Consider the following 17959-nt stretch of genomic DNA (forward strand, 5'->3'; position numbering starts at 1 on the left):
CTGTAATGCTTGTGAGGCCGAGATGCATCATCCACTTGGCACTTCTGGCTGAAGATTGTTGCAAATGCTTCAGTCTTATCTTTTGCACTGATGTGCTAGGCTCCCCCATCATTGAGGATGGGGATATTTGGGAGTTGTTTAATTGTTCATAATTGGATGTGGCAGGACTGCAAAGCTTAGATCCGATCCATTGGCTGTGGGATCGATTATCCCTGTCTATCACTTGCTGCTTATGCTGTTTGGCACACAAGCAATCCTGTGTTGTAGCTTCACCAGGTTGATACCTCATTTTTAGGTATGCCTGGTGCTGCTCCTGGCATGCCCTCCTGCACGCTTCATTGAACCAGGGTTGATCCCTTGGCTGGGTGGTAATGGTAGAGTGGGGGATATACCGGGCCGTGAGATTACATATTGTGTTCGAGTACAACTCTGCTGCTCCTGATGGCCCACAGCGCCTCATGTTTGCCCAGTCTTGAGTTGCCATATCTGTTCAAAACCTATCACACTTAGCACAATGGTAGTGCCACACAACACGATGGAGAGTATCCTCAATGTGAAGGCGGGACTTTGTCTCCACAAGGACCGTGCGGTGGTCACTCCTACTGATACTGTTATAAACAGATGTATCTGCGGCAGGCAGGCTGGTGAGGATGATCTCAAGTGTGTTTTTCCCTCTTGTTGGTTCCCGCACCACCTGCTGAAGACCCATTCTAGCAGCTATGTCCTTTAGGACTCACCCAGCTCAGTCAGTAATGGTGTTACCGAGCCACTCTCGGTGATGGACATTGAGGTCCCCCATCAAGAGTACATTCTGTGCCCTTGCCACCCTCAGTGTTTCCTCCAAGTGGCGTTCAACGTGGAGGAGCACTGATTCATTGGCTGAGGGGTGGGATGGGGGAGCGGTATGCAGTAATCAGCAAGAGGTTTCCTTGCCCATGTTTGACCTGATGCTATGAGACGTCATGGGGTCCGGAGACATTTATGGAACATGATGTCAGAAAATTCACTGTGCCACAGGATTTGAGATCAAGGGGTTGACTTCTAAAGCATCTATTCTAGCATTCTTCCTTTTCTATCGTTCTTTCACTCAAGCTGCATGAGAAACCATGTCAAAGTGTAGCTTCATTTACTTAACTGGACTGTCTCATATACCCTGATATTCCAGATCTATAGCAGGTGACTTTACAAGGCTACAGGGTTAACAGAAACATTTTTGTGGTCTCTCCTTAGCAGCTAAACCAACTTGACTAACTGAACATTGCTAACAGCAACTCACACAAAAGCTAAGTTAAATTAAATTCAAGAATTTAGCCATGTCATTACAGTGGTAACTCTGAGTTTTATGTAGAAATAATAAGAATTATTCTTGCTCGGCGGGGCTTCCAAAGGAAGCAATTCTTACAAAGATCAGGTTACAGGTCAGGCAATTTTGTGCCATGGTGTAGTGGTATTGACACTGGATAGTAATCCAGAGACCCAGGGTCTGGGGACCCAGGTTTGAATCCAACCATGGAAGATGATGAAATTTGAATTCAATAAAAATCAGCAATTAAAAGTCAAATGATTAACTTGATTGTTGTAAAAACCCATTTGGTTCACTGATTATCTTTAGGGAAGGAATGGCCTACATGTGACTCCAGACCCATTGCAACATTGTTGAAATGGCCTGGCAAGCCACTCAGTTACCACCACCACCTTCGCAAGGGCAACTAAGGATGGGCAATAAATGCTGGCCCAGCCAGCAAAGCCCCTATCCCCTGAATGAATTTTTAAAAAACTTCTTTCCATTAAGCTAATCATTGCCTGAAGACCTGCACTTTCATAAGAATTGTCTGATGAGAAAGAACATCTAGTTCAGCTTCTGCCATCTGGGTAATCACATGGTACAACAAAAACGAATTTGTTGACCAATCATAGCGATCAATCTCCATTAATAAGTCTATGACAGAGCCAGGAATGAGGTGAGGAAAACACCCAATGGCAGAGAGCTTTAGGAATCTAAAGGTCCAAAGGCATGTGCCCCTAGCCAAGCTATTCCAGTGCAGCTACAACACTGGCATCTACCTGGCTAGGTGGAAAATTGCCCAGGTATGTCCTGTACACAAACAGCAGGACAAATCCAACCCAGCCAATTACCGCCCCACCAGTCTACTCTCAATCATCAGTAAAGTAATGGAAGGGGTCACCAACAGTGCTATCAAGTAGCTCTTGCTTAGCAATAACCTGCTCCCAGATGCCCAGTTTGGGTTCTGCCAGGGCCACTCAGCTCCTAACCTCATTACAGCCTTGGTTCAAACATGGGCAAAAGAGCTGAATTCCTGAGGTGAAGTGAGAGTGCCTGCCCTTGACATCAAGGCCACATTTGACCGAGTGTGGCATCAAGGAGCCCTAGCAAAACTGGAGTCAATGGGAATTAGGGGGAAAGTTCTCCACTGGTTGGAGTCATTCCTAGCACAAAGGAGGATGATTGTGATTGTTGGAGGTCAATCATCTTCAGCTGCTTCATTAATGACCTTCCCTCCATCATAAGGTCAGAAGTGGGCATCTTCACTGATGATTGCACAATGTTCAGCACCATTCATGACTTCTCAGATACTGAAGCAGTCCATGTCCATGCGCAGCAAGATCTGGACAATATCCAGGCTTGGGCTGACAAGTAGCCAGTAACATTCGCATTGCACAATTGCCAGGCAATGACCATCTCGAACAAGAAACATTCTAAACATTGCCCCTTGACATTCAATGGCATTACCATCAATGAATCCCCCACTATCAACATCTGCAGATTACCATTGACCAGAAACTGAATTGGACTAGCTATATAGATACTGTACAGTATTGTGTGCAGTTTTGGTCTCCCTACTTAAGAAAGGATATACTTGTCATAGAGGGATTGCAGTGAAGGTTCACTAGGCTGATAGTGGGGGTGGCAGGACTGTTGTATGAGAAGAGATTGGTTTGACTGGGTCTCTATTCACTAGAGTTTAGAAGAATGAGAGGGGACCTGATTGAAAAGTATAAAATTCTAACAGGGCTACACAGACTGGATGCAGGGAGGATGTTTCCCCTGGTTGGGGAGTCCAGAACCAGGGGCCACAGTCTCAGGATACGGGGCAGGCTATTTAGACTGAGATAAGGAAAAATGTCTTCACTCAGAGGGTGGTCAACCTGTGGAATTCTCTACCACAGAAGGCTGTGGAGGCTGGGTCACTGAGTATATTCAAGAAAGAAATTGATAAATTTTTGGATATTAGGGGCATCAAGGGGTATGGAGAGAAAGTAGGAATATAGCATTGAGATAGAGGATCAGCCATGATCATATTGAATGGTGGAGCAGGCTCGAAGGGCTGAATGGCCTACTCCTGCTCCTAGTTTCTATATTTCCTAACAGCACTGTGGGTGCGCCTACAGCACATGGGCTGCAGCAGTTCAAGAAGGCAGCTCACCACCACCTTCTCAAGGGCAACTAGGGATGGGCAATAGATGCTGGCCCAGCCAGTGAAGCCCACATCCCCTGAATGAATAAAAAATAAAAATAAAAACTGCTCCTCCCAAGCACGCTACACTCACCACATGTCATTGCTCTCTGTGAGAGCTGTTTGTCATTGGGAATGTCAGTTCAGGGCATCAATCCTAACGTGTCAACTTAAGACAGGCCAAGCCAGAGTTTAAAGCCTTCATGTTGCATGATCTATGTGATTGGTGTTCTTCACTAGGAATTTTCTTGGAGGTTCCTCTATCAGCTGCCATAACCTCATCGGCAGAAACTCTGCCGACATTGCAGCAATGGGACTTCTACTGATTTTCAGCTAAAGTTAGGGCACCCGAATAGCAGGACTCCAAAAGAAATTCCCAACACAGGTCATTTTTAATATTCTCTAATCTCCTCATAAATCACTCAGTGGCCTGTCTAAGCCGACAGATGAACTGAAAATAAAACACTTGGAGGTTTGCCACAGAACAGGAATCAGTCCAACAGTCATTTAATTGTGGCAAAAAAATCATGTTTGAATCAAGATGACCACCTGATGTCCCTTCATAGAAACCAGAAAGAATGATGATAGGCAATATAACTACATCGCAAATGCTTTATTACACGCTGGATAAAGTGCCTCTGTTGTGGAAATAATGAAGGAGGTTCAAACCCGGGATCTCGGCATCCATGAGTTAGCTAAAGTTAATGGTGAACCTTTGCTTGACAGTGCGCTAGAGTTCACTGTGCATTTGAGTCCACTGCCACAGTTGAATTTTAAACCCATGTGCCATGTGGAATCTTAAACTGGTATTGGAGCAGTCCTGGAAAAAATGGACAACAAGCTGCTAATACACTTCGGTTATATATGAAACCTCAAAACAATGATGCTATAATGGTGAAATAATATTATGGGGGGGTTGTTGGCTGAGGGGGGCTGTTGGCGGTGGATGGTGTGGACCTGTTTGGGGCTGTTGGAGAGGTTGGGGGGGGTTCGGGCTGTTGAGGGGTGAGGGGACGTTGGAGGGGTGAGGAAAGGCTGGGACTGTTGGAGGGGAGAGTGGAAGTTGGGGGGGTGTTCGTGAGGTGGGAAAAGGCTAGGGGCTGTTGGAAGAGTGTGGTGAGGCTGGGGCTGTTGGAGGGGTGGGGGTGGTTGGAGGCTGTTGAGGGGCCCGGGGAGGTTGGTGCATATTGGAGGGTGGGGGCAGATTGGGGGTTGTTGGAGGGGTGGATGGAGGTTGGCGGAGCATTGGAGGGTTGGGGGGAGGTTGGGGCTGTGGGAGGGGTGGGGAAACTTGGGCGTTAATGGACGGGCATGGGAGGTTGGGGCTGTTGGATGGGTGGAGGAGGTTGGGATGTTGGGGGGGTGGGGGAGAGGTTGGGCTGTTAAAGGGGTGCGGGAGGATGAGGGCTATTGGAGGAGTGGGGGTGGTTTGGGGTTTTTGGAGGGTGGGGGAGGTTGGGGGTTGTTGGAGGGATGGGGAAGAAGGGCTGTTGAAGGAGTGGTGGGAGGTTGGAGGGTGTTGGAGGAGTGGGGGAGGTTGGAGGTGTTGGAGGGATGGGGAGGTTGGAGGGTGTTAGAGGGGTGGGGAGAGGTTGAAAGGTGATGGAGCGGTGGGGGAGGTTGGGGCTGTTGGGCGTCAGGTGGTGTTGGGAAGATTAGAGAGGTGGAGTGGCAGGGGTGGCATGGGGGAAGTTGGGGGGTTTTGTCTGGAGTGTCACTTTTTTTGCTGTTGGAGTTTCTTATTTATCAATTACATTTTCCATGTTATGCTATAATTTCACAGTGTACAACACAATTTGTATGACAGCTTCTGGGGGAAGGGGAAACAATCCAGTTCTTGTGCTAAGGCCATACTGAATTTATGTATCTTGCATCATTCTTCTCTGAAAAATTCAGGTCAACAATTCAATCTACATTTTTCCTAAGCTGCTGATAGGTGATTGACAAATCCTGATGATAGTGTCATTTGCTTAAAAGGGGCAGATGTCATTTATGGTACATTGTGGGTTAGTGCCAGAAAAGTCAGAATGGTTAGGTTGAATTAGCTACAGAGTTGAATTGTTCTATAAATGTAGTGATTTCTTTGAAACCACTTTCCTAACATCAGTTCATTGCTCTGTGATTAATTATCCTTAGAGAATCAGCATTGGGCCTCCAATTTCACCATTGCTACAGTCACTCTGCTTACTGCACGTAGATGTAATGAAAGAAAGACAAAACCTACATTTATATAGAACCTTTCATGATGTCTCAAATTGCTATGCAGCCAATTAAATACCTTTGAGTCGTAGTCACTGGTATAATGTAGGCAATGTTCTCATATGGCGGAGCAGGCTTGAGAGGCCGAATGGCTTACTCCTTCTCCTAATACATATATTTGTATGTTATTCTGGATGGGTGAGTTGAACTGGGCTAGATGGCCTTTGTCATCTATAATTATCTTGCAAACAGAAGGTGGAATCATGGTTGGAGTTCTGTTTATTTTGTTGCTAATGGAAGCTTATTGTGAGCAGGTTTTGTGGGGTGAAATTGCCAGGAAAGGAGTGTGCAATGGACTGTTTCATTGACTTCAATCTTATTCTTATGTGTACTTTCCTATTATCCCACTCTACCTTGGTGCTTTTATGGGCTTTTTGAGGAATTAAATATCAGGATAGAGTTGTGTTGCATAGTAGGTATTGAAAATATATTGTAGTGAAAAGCAGTAATCAGCAAAGTTTTCAGACTTGATGAAATTGGTGAAGTTGAAATCACTAGGGAAACGGTACTGAGCAAATTGATGGAGCTGTGGGCTGCAAGTATCGGGGTCCTGATGGACTACACCCTAGGGTCTTCAAAGAGATGGCTAGTGAGGTAGTCAATGCGCTGGTTTTAATTTTCCAAAATTCGCTAGATTCTGGAAAGGTTCCATCAGACTGGAAAGTAGCAAATATAACTCCTCTATTCAAGAAGGGAGGTATGAAAAAAACAGGAATCTATAGGCCAGTTAGCTTGACTCCTGTTATGGGGAAGTTGTTAGAATCGATCATTGAGGAGGTTATAACTGGGCACTTAGAAGAGCTCAAGGCAAAAGGGAAGAGTCAGCATGGTTTTGTGAAAGGAAAATCATGTTTAACCAATTTATTGGAGTTTTTTGAAGGAGTAACATGTGCTCTGGATAAAGGGGAGCCTGTAGTTGTCCTGTACTTAGATTTCCAGAAGGCATTTGATAAGCTACCACACCAAAGGTTATTGCAGAAAATAAAAGCCCATGGTGTAGGGGGTAACATATTAGCATGGATAGAAGATTGGCTGGCTGGCAGAAAGCAGAGAGTATGCATAAATGGGTCTTTTTCGGATTGGCAGAATGTGACGAGTGGAGTCCCATAGGGGTCTGTACTGGGGTCTCAAATTTTTATGATTTACATCAATTATTTAGATAAGGGGAGTGAAGGTATGGTAGCTAAATTTTCAGATGACACAAAGATAGGTAGGAAAGTATGTTGTGAAGAGGACAGGAGGAGGTTGCAGATGGATATAGATAGGTTGAGTGAATGGGCAAAGATCTGGCAAATGGAGTTTAATGTGGGAAAATGTGAAGTTGTTCACTTTGGCAGGAAGAAAAAAAAGCAGAGAATTACTTAAATGGAGAATGGCTGCTTAATTCTGAGGTGCAGAGGGAACCAGGTGATCTTACACATGAGTCACAAAAAGTTAGTATGCAGGTACAGCAAGTAATTAAGAAGGCTAATGGAATACTATTCTTTATTCTGAGAGAAATTGAACATAAAAGTAAAGATATTATGCTTCAGTTGTACAGGGCATTGGTGAGACCACATCTTGAATGCTGTGTGCTGTTTTGGTTTCCTTATCTAAGGGAGGATGTAAATGCATTGGAGGTGGTTCAAAGGAGGTATACTAGATTGATACCTGGAATGAGCGGGTTGTCTTATGGGGAAAGGTTAGACAGACTGGGCTTGTTTCCACTGGAGTTTAGAAGTGTGAGGAGTGATTTGATTGAAGTATATAAAATCCTGAACGGCCTTGGCAAGGTGGACGTGGAAAGGACGTTCCCTCTTGTGGGTGAGTTCAGAGCTAGGGGGCAATGATTTAAAATTAGGGCTCGCCCTTTTAGGACAGAGATGAGGAGAAATACTTTCTCTCAGAGGGTTGTGCGAGATTGGCACTCTCTGCCTTCAAAGGTGGTGGATGCGGGAGTCATTGAATATTTTTAAGGCAGAGGTAGATAGACTCTTGTTAGGCAAGGGAATCAAAGGTTATCGGGGTAGACGGGAATGTGGAATTCAAAGCACAAGAAAATCAGCCATGATCTTATTGAATAACAGAGCAGGTTCGAGGGGCCAAATGGTCTACTCCTGTTCCTATTTCTTATGTTCTTATGTTCTTACCGTGTGAGATTACTGATAAAATAGAATCCAACTACACGACTTTCTACGAAATAATTACATTGAATAATATCACGTATTCAGGCAGGATAAAGTCTTCTGATTCTTCTACAGAATGGAAAAGATCTTGTGCAGTTTATCTGGGTTACAAGTATTGAATCTTTCCCCCAAAATATGAACTTACCGTCACCATGTCCATATGGTCCAATGTGCAAAGTATGCTAATGAGAACTGAGGCAGTCTTATTGTCTGCACAGTCTTACAAATAACTAATAGGATATCTCCCTGTCAAATTAACAATATTGAACAATGCTATTAAAGTAAAATTTGTACTCTCTGGCTTGTTTAACAGTTGTGGTGGGATCACCTATAGGGCACACACAAACTAACACCACGTTATATCGTTGCTGCTCTTAACAGTAATGACCCATCCTGCATATATATCAGACGATATTTGTAACCAAATGCCAATAATGGGTGGTATCATTTTACTAGTACCTCTCTGTGATTAGTGAATTGATTGGTGAATCTAGAAAGGGTGGAGGGGGGGTGGAATATCACACATGATTGAGAGGGAGGGTTAAGTGGTGGGGGGGCGGGGGGCAGTGGTATATGGGGAATAGGGGGCCCGGAAAGAGGAAAAGCACCAGGGTCCACGATTTCTCTTCCTGGCCCTGTACTATACCCATATTGATATTTCATGCTGACTTTTTCAAAGAATTGGAACTGAGAAGTGAAGTACCAGCAGGAAGATTGTGGTGAAAAAATAACATGCAATGCGGTTTATGCTTTGTTATGTTTATGAGGTGAAGACATTCATATATTAAAGTGATTCCCTTTTTCAATTTGTTCATAGGCAAATACACAATTTGGAATGCATGGTGAACATTTATTTAGAAAATTAACCAAAAGGTTAACAAAGAGTCAGGCATATTGAAGGTCCAGCAATAAATTCCAGCCTTGCGTCAGGTTTGTTTTAATTTCCAGTCCAGATTGACGAAAGACTCCCATGTCTGGCACCAGTGAGGGGTCTAAATGAAATAAGCTTGGGCGGATTTCCCAGTTGGCATGAATCCACAGTGTATGACAGCCCATTACTCTGGCACATACCTTTTGCAGCCTCCCTCGGAGAACACACAATGTTAGTTCGTCAAGGAAATGGAAATGTCACACTAATGTCCTCTTGAGATTGGAGCTAAGGTGGCTTTTATAGATACAATAAAGGGACCTTTACTCAATATTTGACTTGATGTTGACATTGAAAATGTTCCAATTACCCAAAGTTCACATCCCTCGACTCAATAAATGCAAAAATCTGCCAAAAAAAATCAGAAAATACAATTACAAATGATTAACATTTGAATTTTCTCACATCTTAATTATTTATTCCAATTTTTCTTGTTCTTCATTGAAACGCCATGATGAAGGGTCAAATGTCAAATATAAGTTGATCTTTATGTCAAAATATTTAGGAGCCCAATTATGGTCTTCCCAATGAAAACATAATGTTCTATTTTACAATTTAGACATTTTGCACTTATTTATTTTAAGTTCCAGCTAGACTAATAAATTGAAAGCATGTTAAATCAAACAACTGTATAGTTCCCAAGTACAGCACAAAATGAGGCCATTTGGTCCATCATGTCTGTGCCAGCTCTTTGAAAGAGCTACCCAATTAGACCTGATCCCTTGCTTATTCCCTGTGCTCCTGTAAAATTTTCCACTTCAAGGAGGTTCCACTTCAACAACAGGTTAAGCAAGCCATTTCAACCTGCTTCTATGCAGTGGCTAAGCAAGTGGTATTTCATTAACAGGATGCTGCATCCGAAAAGATGTTCTGCCGACCACACGATTGAGCAATGTCGTGCATGAATTGTAGTGCCAGTGCAATGTCATACTTCCCTGTGATTGGTTGATCAGATCAAACATCATATTCCTCCTCCGCCGCCCCCCCCGCCCCCAACCTTAAACCAGCTTATATTTCACCCCTCTTCTAATTTTACTCAGTTCTATTGAAGGGTCATGAGGACTCGAAACGTCAACTTTATTCTTCTCCGCCGATGCTGCCAGACCTGCTGAGTTTTTCCAGGTAATTCTGTTTTTGTTTAGCATATTCCTCCAGTTGTTCATAATGGGCAGAGTACAGATCGCACTTAACCAGCCCGTGCTGGCAAAACCCAAAACAAAATATCTACTGTTAGATGTGATTCCGCAATTGGGCAACACATTTTGAATCACCCTGAGTGCATTTTAATAACCAATTTAAGATATTCAGTTGATTTTGTAAAATGGCTCATTTACACCTGCTAGAAGCGACATACGTTCATACGTTCATTCTTTGCAAAGAAAATAAGTATGTTCAATCCTTGCACAATTTTTGAATTACCTGGGAAATTGGTGAGTCTATGGTGCCCTATTGCTATCTCCATGGCAACTCCTCAGCCAATGGGGAGCTGATGGTATAGTGGTATTGTCACTGGACCAATAGACCCATGCTAATTCTATGGGGACCTGGGTTTGAATCCTACCACAGCAGACGGCGGAATTTAAATTCAATAAATAACTGGAATTAAAAGTCTCATGATGAACATGAAATGATTGTCATAAAAACCCAGCTGGTTCACTCATGCCCTTTAGGGAAGGTCTGCTGTCTTTACCTACATGTGGCTCCAAATCCAGCAATGTGGTTGACTCTTAAAAAATGCCCTCTGAACAAGAGCCAATAAATGCTGGCTTAGCCACTGATGCCCATCACCCATGAATGGATTTTTAAAACTCAGAGTTGTTTCCTACCAATCAGCACATTTTTATTCTGTAGTATAAATTGTTCTGATCATTTGCATAAGACCATAAGACCATAAGACAAAGGAGCAGAAATTAGGCCATTCGGCCCATCGAGTCTGCTCCGCCATTCAATCATGGCTGATAAGTTTCTCAACCCCATTTTCCCGCCTTCTTCCCGTAACCTTTGATCCCCTTACCAATCAAGAACTTATCTCGGTCTTAAATACACTCAATGAGCTGGCCTCCACAGCCTTCTGTGGCAATGAATTCCATAGATTCACCACTCTCTGGCTAAAGATGTTTCTCCTCATCTCTGTTCTAAAAGGTCTTCCCTTTATTCTGAGGCTGTGCCCTCGGGTCCTAGTCTCTCCTACTAATGGAAACATCTTCCCCAGGTCCACTCTATCCAGGCCTTTCAGTATTCTGTAAGTTTCAATCAGATCCCCCCTCAGCCTTCTAAACTCCATCGAGTATAGACCCAGAGTCCTCAAACGTTCCTCATATGTTAAGCCTTTCATTCCTGGGATCATTCTCGTGAACCTCCTCTGGACCCTCTCCAGGGCCAGCACATCCTTCCTGAGATACGGGGCCCAAAATTGCTCACAATATTCTAAATGTGGTCTGACCAGAGCCTTATAAAGCTTCAGCAGCACATCCCTGCTTTTATATTTTAGTCCTCTCGAAATAAATGCCAACATTACATTTGCCTTCCTAACTACCGACTCAACCTGCAAGTTAACCTTAAGAGAATCCTGGACTAGAACTCCCAAGTCCCTTTGCACTCCAGACTTCTGCATTCTCTCCCCATTTAGAAAATAGTCTATGCCTCTATTCTTCCTACCAAAGTGCACGACCTCACACTTCCCTACGTTGTATTCCATCTGCCACTTCTTTGCCCATTCTCCTAACCTGTCCAAATCCTTCTGCAGCCTCCCTGCCTCCTCAATACTACCTGTCCCTCCACCTATCTTTGTATCATCTGCAAACTTAGCCAGGATGCCCTCAGTTCCTTCATCTAGATCATTAATGTATAAAGTGAAAAGTTGTGGTCCCAACACTGACCCCTGCGGAACTCCACTAGTTACCGGCCGCCATCCTGAGAAGGACCCCCTTATCCCCACTCTCTGCCTCCTGCCAGACAGCCAATCTTCTATCAATGCTAGTACCTTGCCTCTAATACCATGGGCTCTTATCTTACTGAGCAGCCTCCTGTGCGGCACCTTGTTAAAGGCCTTCTGGAAGTCCAAGTAGATAACATCCATTGGCTCTCCTTTGTCTAACCTACTCGTTACCTCCTCAAAGAATTCTAACAGGTTTGTCAGGCATGACTTCCCCTTGATGAAACCATGCTGACTTTGCCTGATTTTACCATGAACTTCCAAGTATTCTGAAATCTCATCCTTAATAATGGACTCTAAAATCTTACCAACAACCGAGGTCAGGCTAATCGGCCTGTAATTTCCCGTCTTTTGCCTCAATCCCTTTTTAAAAAGGGGGGTTACATTAGCAATTTTCCAGTCCTCTGGGACCCTCCCTGACTCCAGTGATTCCTGAAAGATCGCCACTAACACCTCCACTATCTCTTCAGCTATCTCCTTCAGAACTCTGGGGTGTAATCCATCTGGTCCAGGTGATTTATCCACCTTCAGACCTTTCAGTTTTCCTAGCACCTTCTCCTTGGTAATGGCCACCATACTCACCTCTGCCCCCTGACTTTCTTGAACTTTGGGGATGTCACTCGTGTCTTCCACTGTGAAGACTGACGCAAAGTACCTATTCAGTTCCTCCGCCATTTCTTTGTTTCCCACTACTACTTCTCCAGCGTCATTTTCCAGCGGCCCAATGTCCACTTTTGCCTCTCTCTTACCCTTTATATATCTAAAAAAAACTCTTGCAATCTTCTTTTATATTACTGGCTAGTTTACCCTCATATTTAATCTTCTCCCTCCTTATTTCTTTTTTAGTTGTCCTCTGTTGGTCTTTGTAGGCTTCCCAATGCCCTGGTTTCCCACTGCTCTTCGCCGCATTGTATGCTTTTTGTCTTGATGAGTGCAAGCCAAAATGTTTTGGCACCATTTTTGTCTATTCAGCAATAATATACTTCAAGGATGTAGTATCTTTCCGATTGGAATTCGAGAAATGCTTACAGAAGAAAATTTTGCAGGGCTATGGATAAAGAGCAGGGAAATGGGACTAATTGGATAGCTCTTTCAAAGGTCTAGCAGAGGTACAATGGGCTGAATAACCTCCGTCTGTGCTGGATCATTCCATAATCCAATGATAGTTTGCATGTGTGGTAGGAGTATTAATGAGCCAACACCTGTCACTTGCAGCTGATGTATCCCTTGGTAGATTCTGTGGAATAATCCAGAAATGTTCATGTCTGTGTCACCAGTTCATCTTTCATCATTACCAGCACAATAACTCACTTGATTTGCATGGATAAATAGGCTTATTTCCGCTGATTAAGGCAGCGTATTTGATATATTTTCAACTTGTGTTTAATTGCATAGCTTAAGTTTTCGCAGGTGCCAAATCAATAACCTAGTGGGCTGATAAATGAGGCATAATTGGCACAGCTGTAACGCATGCAATTGGCTGTACGAAGTGAATTTAAAGCAAGTGAGCTGAAAATAGGGCCCATGATTGAAATCCAAACAATCATTAGCAACTAATACTATTGACAGTGTCTAATGAGGACGTGCAATTGAATGTTTGATTACTGCAGACCTCTGCTCTCCCTCAGCACACATATTTTTCTATTGGGGGACCAAGAAAGCAAGAGCAAATTAATAATTAGTATCTTAAAAAAATCCATTCATGGGATGTGGGCGTCGCTGGCTAGGCCAGCATTTATTGGCCCTTGTTCAGAGGGCATTTTTTAAGAGTGAACCACATTGCTGTGGGTCTGGAGTCACATGTAGGTTAGGAGACCTTCCCTAAAGGACTTTAGTGAACCAGAGGGGTTTTTACAACAATTGTTTCATGGTCATCATTAGATTTTTTTATGAACTCAAATCCCACCATCTGTTGTGGCAAAATTCAAAGCCAGGTCCCCAGAGCATTACTCTGGGTCTCTCGATTACTAGTCCAGTGACAATACCATTACGCCATAACCATAAGTGAACATTTCACCCCAATGGGCATGGAATGAATACAGTACATCTTAGATAAGTTGCCATTCTTTCCAATTGGTAATAAGCTTTTTTTAAATGATTTTTCCCTGATCCCTCCAGCTTGTTTATTGAACTCATAGATGTGTCATGATTGATTGCCAATAACATAGCAGCTTGAAAGAAGACAACAAGAAGAGTGGCCAGAGAGGGTGATACAAAATGAACATGGCCTTCACTTCCTCTCAAATCCGATTAAGAGTTTTCAACGAGTGAGAAGGAGTCAAATAGTCTTTCCATTTTTTTCCTTTACTCTTGCATGGGATCTGCACATTGCTGGCAAGATCAACACTTGTCACCCTATCCATAATTGCCTTTGAAGTAAATGGCTTGCTGGGCCATTTCAGAAGCAGTTAAGAGTCAACCACATTACTGTGGAGCTGGAGTCACATGTAGGCCCGACAACAGTTCCCTTCCGTAAAAGGCACCATGACTGCTTTTCATTCCAGATTTTATTAATTGAATTTAAATTCTACTAGCTGTCATGGTGGGACTTGAACTTGTGTCCCCAGAGCATTTACCTAGTCCTCTAAGATACTAGTCTAGCAACTTTACCGCTGTGCCATCTTCTCCTCCTAGCAGCAACAGATGTGAATGACAAGCTAATGCTTGCACGTGTCGACAGAGTGAAAGAAATAGGCCTCAAAATTGTAGCAACACAAAGCAGATAGTTGAGCCACTGAGCATGTCTTGTATCATTCCCAGCGTAGACCATTTCACTCGTCAAGATAGCTGAAAAGAGTTAGGACTCTTCACTTAAAGAAAAGTGTTGACTTAGGTGATCGATCGAGGTTTATAAGATGATGAAGGGAGTAGATTGTTCTCCAGTTGTCAGTTTCATCCAATTAAGGAGGGAAAGGGTCATAATTTTATGTTGTGTAGAGCCAGATTGAGGTTAGATGTCGGGAAGTGGTTCTTTTCACAGGGAATAGTGGACCCTTTGGAACAGCCTGGCATTGGACACTGATTTGCAAATTCCTTCAAGGGGCAGCTGGGTTTCCTTCTAGCTGGGGTGATGATCACCTCTCACAAAAGGTACGTACAACAGAAAATTCAGGATAAGATTGATTTACTGGATTAGATTTGATTGCCTCGATGGTCATAAAGGAATTTTCCAAATTTTTCTCCCCAAATTGGCCTGGGAGTTTCACGTCTCCCAGGTCACATGGCTTTGGATGGATGGAGAGTGTATAGATTGTGATGCACAAAGCTGTCTGTAAAGTGGCTAGTGCATTTCCTACATTACAACAATGACTACAATTAAAATAAAGCACTTTGGGCCATCTTGAGATTGTGAAAGGCACTGTATAAATGCAAGATCTTTCTTACATAGGTGGACAGAACATGTATTCTGCACTCATAAAAACATAAGAAATAGGAACAGGAGGAGATCGTTCAGCCCCTCGAGTCTGCTTCACCATTCAATAAGATCATGGCTGATCTTCTTGTGTTTCGATTTCCACATTCCCATCTAACTCCCATAACCTTTGATTCCCTTGCCTAACAATAATCTATCTACCTCTGCCTTAAAAATGTTCTATAATCCCGCCTCCACCACCTCCTGAGGCCGAGGATTCCAAAGTCGCACAACCCTCTGAGAGAAAAAAATTCTCCTCATCTCTGTCCTAAAAGGGTGAGCCCTAATTTTAAAACAGTGCCCCCCTAGTTCTGGACTCACTCACAAGAGGAAATATCCTTTTGATGTCCATCTTGTCAAGGCCGTTCAGGATCTTGTATACTTCAATCAAATCACCCCTCACTCTTCTAAACTCCAGTGGAAACAAGCCCAGTCTGGCCAATCTTTCCTTACAAGAGATCAGAACCAGCAATGCAACGAGTAACCAATTAATCTGTGTTAGTGACGGAGAATGTTAAGAGAACTCCCTGCAGTTCTTCAAATAGTTACCAAAGATGCTTAACATCTTATTCCTAACAAGGAAAGGTGAATAGGCTGGGAGTCGAGGGGTGACTTAATAGGAGATCTTTAAAATTATTAAGATTTTGATAGAGTGGATACAGAGAGAATGTTTCCATTTGTGAGGAAGAACAAAACTCGAGGCCATCGATATAAGATAGCGACCAAGAAATCCATTAGGGAATTCAGAAGAAACCGCTTTACCCAGAGAGTGGTGAGAATATGGAACTCACTGTCAAAGGGAGTAGTTAATGTGATCAACATGGATACATTTAAGGGGAAGATAAACTAGCAGATAAGGGAGAAGTGAATAGAGGGTTAAGATGATAGAGTTAGATGAGGAAGGATGGGGATGACTCAAGTACATCACGAATGCTGGCATGGGCTGGTTGGGCTGAATGGCTTGTTTCTGTGCTGCGTATTCTATGTAATTTGATGTGACGTTTATCTGAACAAGCAGATTGGATCTCAGTCTAACACTTACAAAACTATCCTCCAATGTAACCCCATTTTAACACTTGAAAATTAATATGATCCCAGCCGTCAACAAAAACAAATCAGCAATAAAGCAGCATAATATGCTACGGTATATAACTGTGAACATTCTTCTACTATAGATAAAGATATAACATCATATAAAAATGAAAATCTGTATTTTGAAATGACTTTGTAAAAATGTTATTATTTTATACACTCACCAGTATATTACTTTATTTGAGTCACTCCAGCTCATGGACCTTGGCTAGGAAGCTGCAGAATTGCAGGTTGAGAGAGTTGAAGTGGCTGATTTGGAGCCCAGGTCATTCTGCCGCACCATGGAAATGGGTTGGATTCTGACAGGCTACAGGTCAGCTGTTGAGACATTTCCAAAGGTTCATGGTCGGAGCAAAACTTTGAGACTCAATGAAGTGGCCATGCGAAGAAGACCATGGCCCAGAAAGAGAGGCAAAGGGACCAGAAGGGAAAAGGCCAGGGCTGGAGACCACCTGAGCCTCGGTGTCAGTGTGGGGAGCAGTCCTCAAGGATGGGAGCTTGGCCCAGGCCTCATGTTCCACGCTGTTCAATCTCTCCAGAGCAAAGTAGTATCACGCTTTGTTTCAGGGTTTTATCTTTTTGAAAACTCACTCTCACTTTGAACTCTTGCACAATCCATGACAAATTGAACATCTGCGTCAATGGTCTCTGCCCTCAAGTGTAAAAGTCAAATCTGAGCCCTGCCGGCTCACCTCGCAGCCATTTAATGGTTGTCACTTGACTTGAGGCGGGTCTTCCGGCCCGTTCTAAGAGGAAATGCTCTGAGAGCTGGCGGCCAATCAAATGGTCAGCACTTGTCTTGGCCCAACAGCTCCCCCAGGAATGATGGCCACTGCTGGGGACTGCAGGCAGTCCCTGAGGAGGATGCCTGACTGCGGGGTGAGTCTGGGGTTTTGCTAGGACAACACTGTCAGGCTGGGGCAAGGGGTATTGGGGGGCAGGGGTTGACAGGTCAAGGGTGGGTGGAATGCGGGGGGGAGGAGTTTGTACCTTGAGGGCGGGGCCTCTGCAGAAGGGGCCAGAGAAGAGGCATCTCCTCTTTCCCTGCTACTAGTCCACCAGGTTTCCCCTTGCAGGCTGAACACTTGGCACAGGCCTCCTTCGATATGGGTAAAATCCTATGGCGGACTGCCATGACACTCAATTTTACGGCCCTCCCCACCTGCCATCCCGCTGCTGGGGGATAGGGGGCACACAGGGTGCAGTAAAATCCTGGCTGTGATTGGTGGGGCTTGATTCCAACTCTAAATGTAATATGTATGTTGTCATATCTTGCACTTTGTCTTGCAATCAATTATTGTATTTTATTTCTTGTGAACTCATTTTCAGTTTCCGCAACCCCAATTGGGGTTGTGACCCACAGTTTGGGAACTGCTGATCTAACATTTCCTCCAATAACACAGCCCTCGCTCAGCACTGCACCAGAGGGTTAATCCAGCTCTTCAGGTCCACAAGCAAGAATAGACACTGGTCAGATAATCTATTTTAGCGATGTTAGGTGAGGGATAAATATTGGCCAGAACACCAGCGAGTAAACCCCACCTTTTTTTTAAAAATAATGCCATGGGAGCTTTTACATACACTCAAGAGGGCAGATGGGGCTTTGGTTTAACATTAACTCCAACAAGCGGAGCATTCCCTCAGGAATGCACTGGAAGTGTCAGCCTAGGTTGTGTTCTCAGGCCTCTGGAA

The sequence above is a fragment of the Cetorhinus maximus genome, chromosome 8 (genome assembly GCF_964194155.1).
Source record: "Cetorhinus maximus chromosome 8, sCetMax3.hap1.1, whole genome shotgun sequence".
In the NCBI taxonomy this organism is placed as follows: Eukaryota; Metazoa; Chordata; class Chondrichthyes; order Lamniformes; family Cetorhinidae; genus Cetorhinus; species Cetorhinus maximus.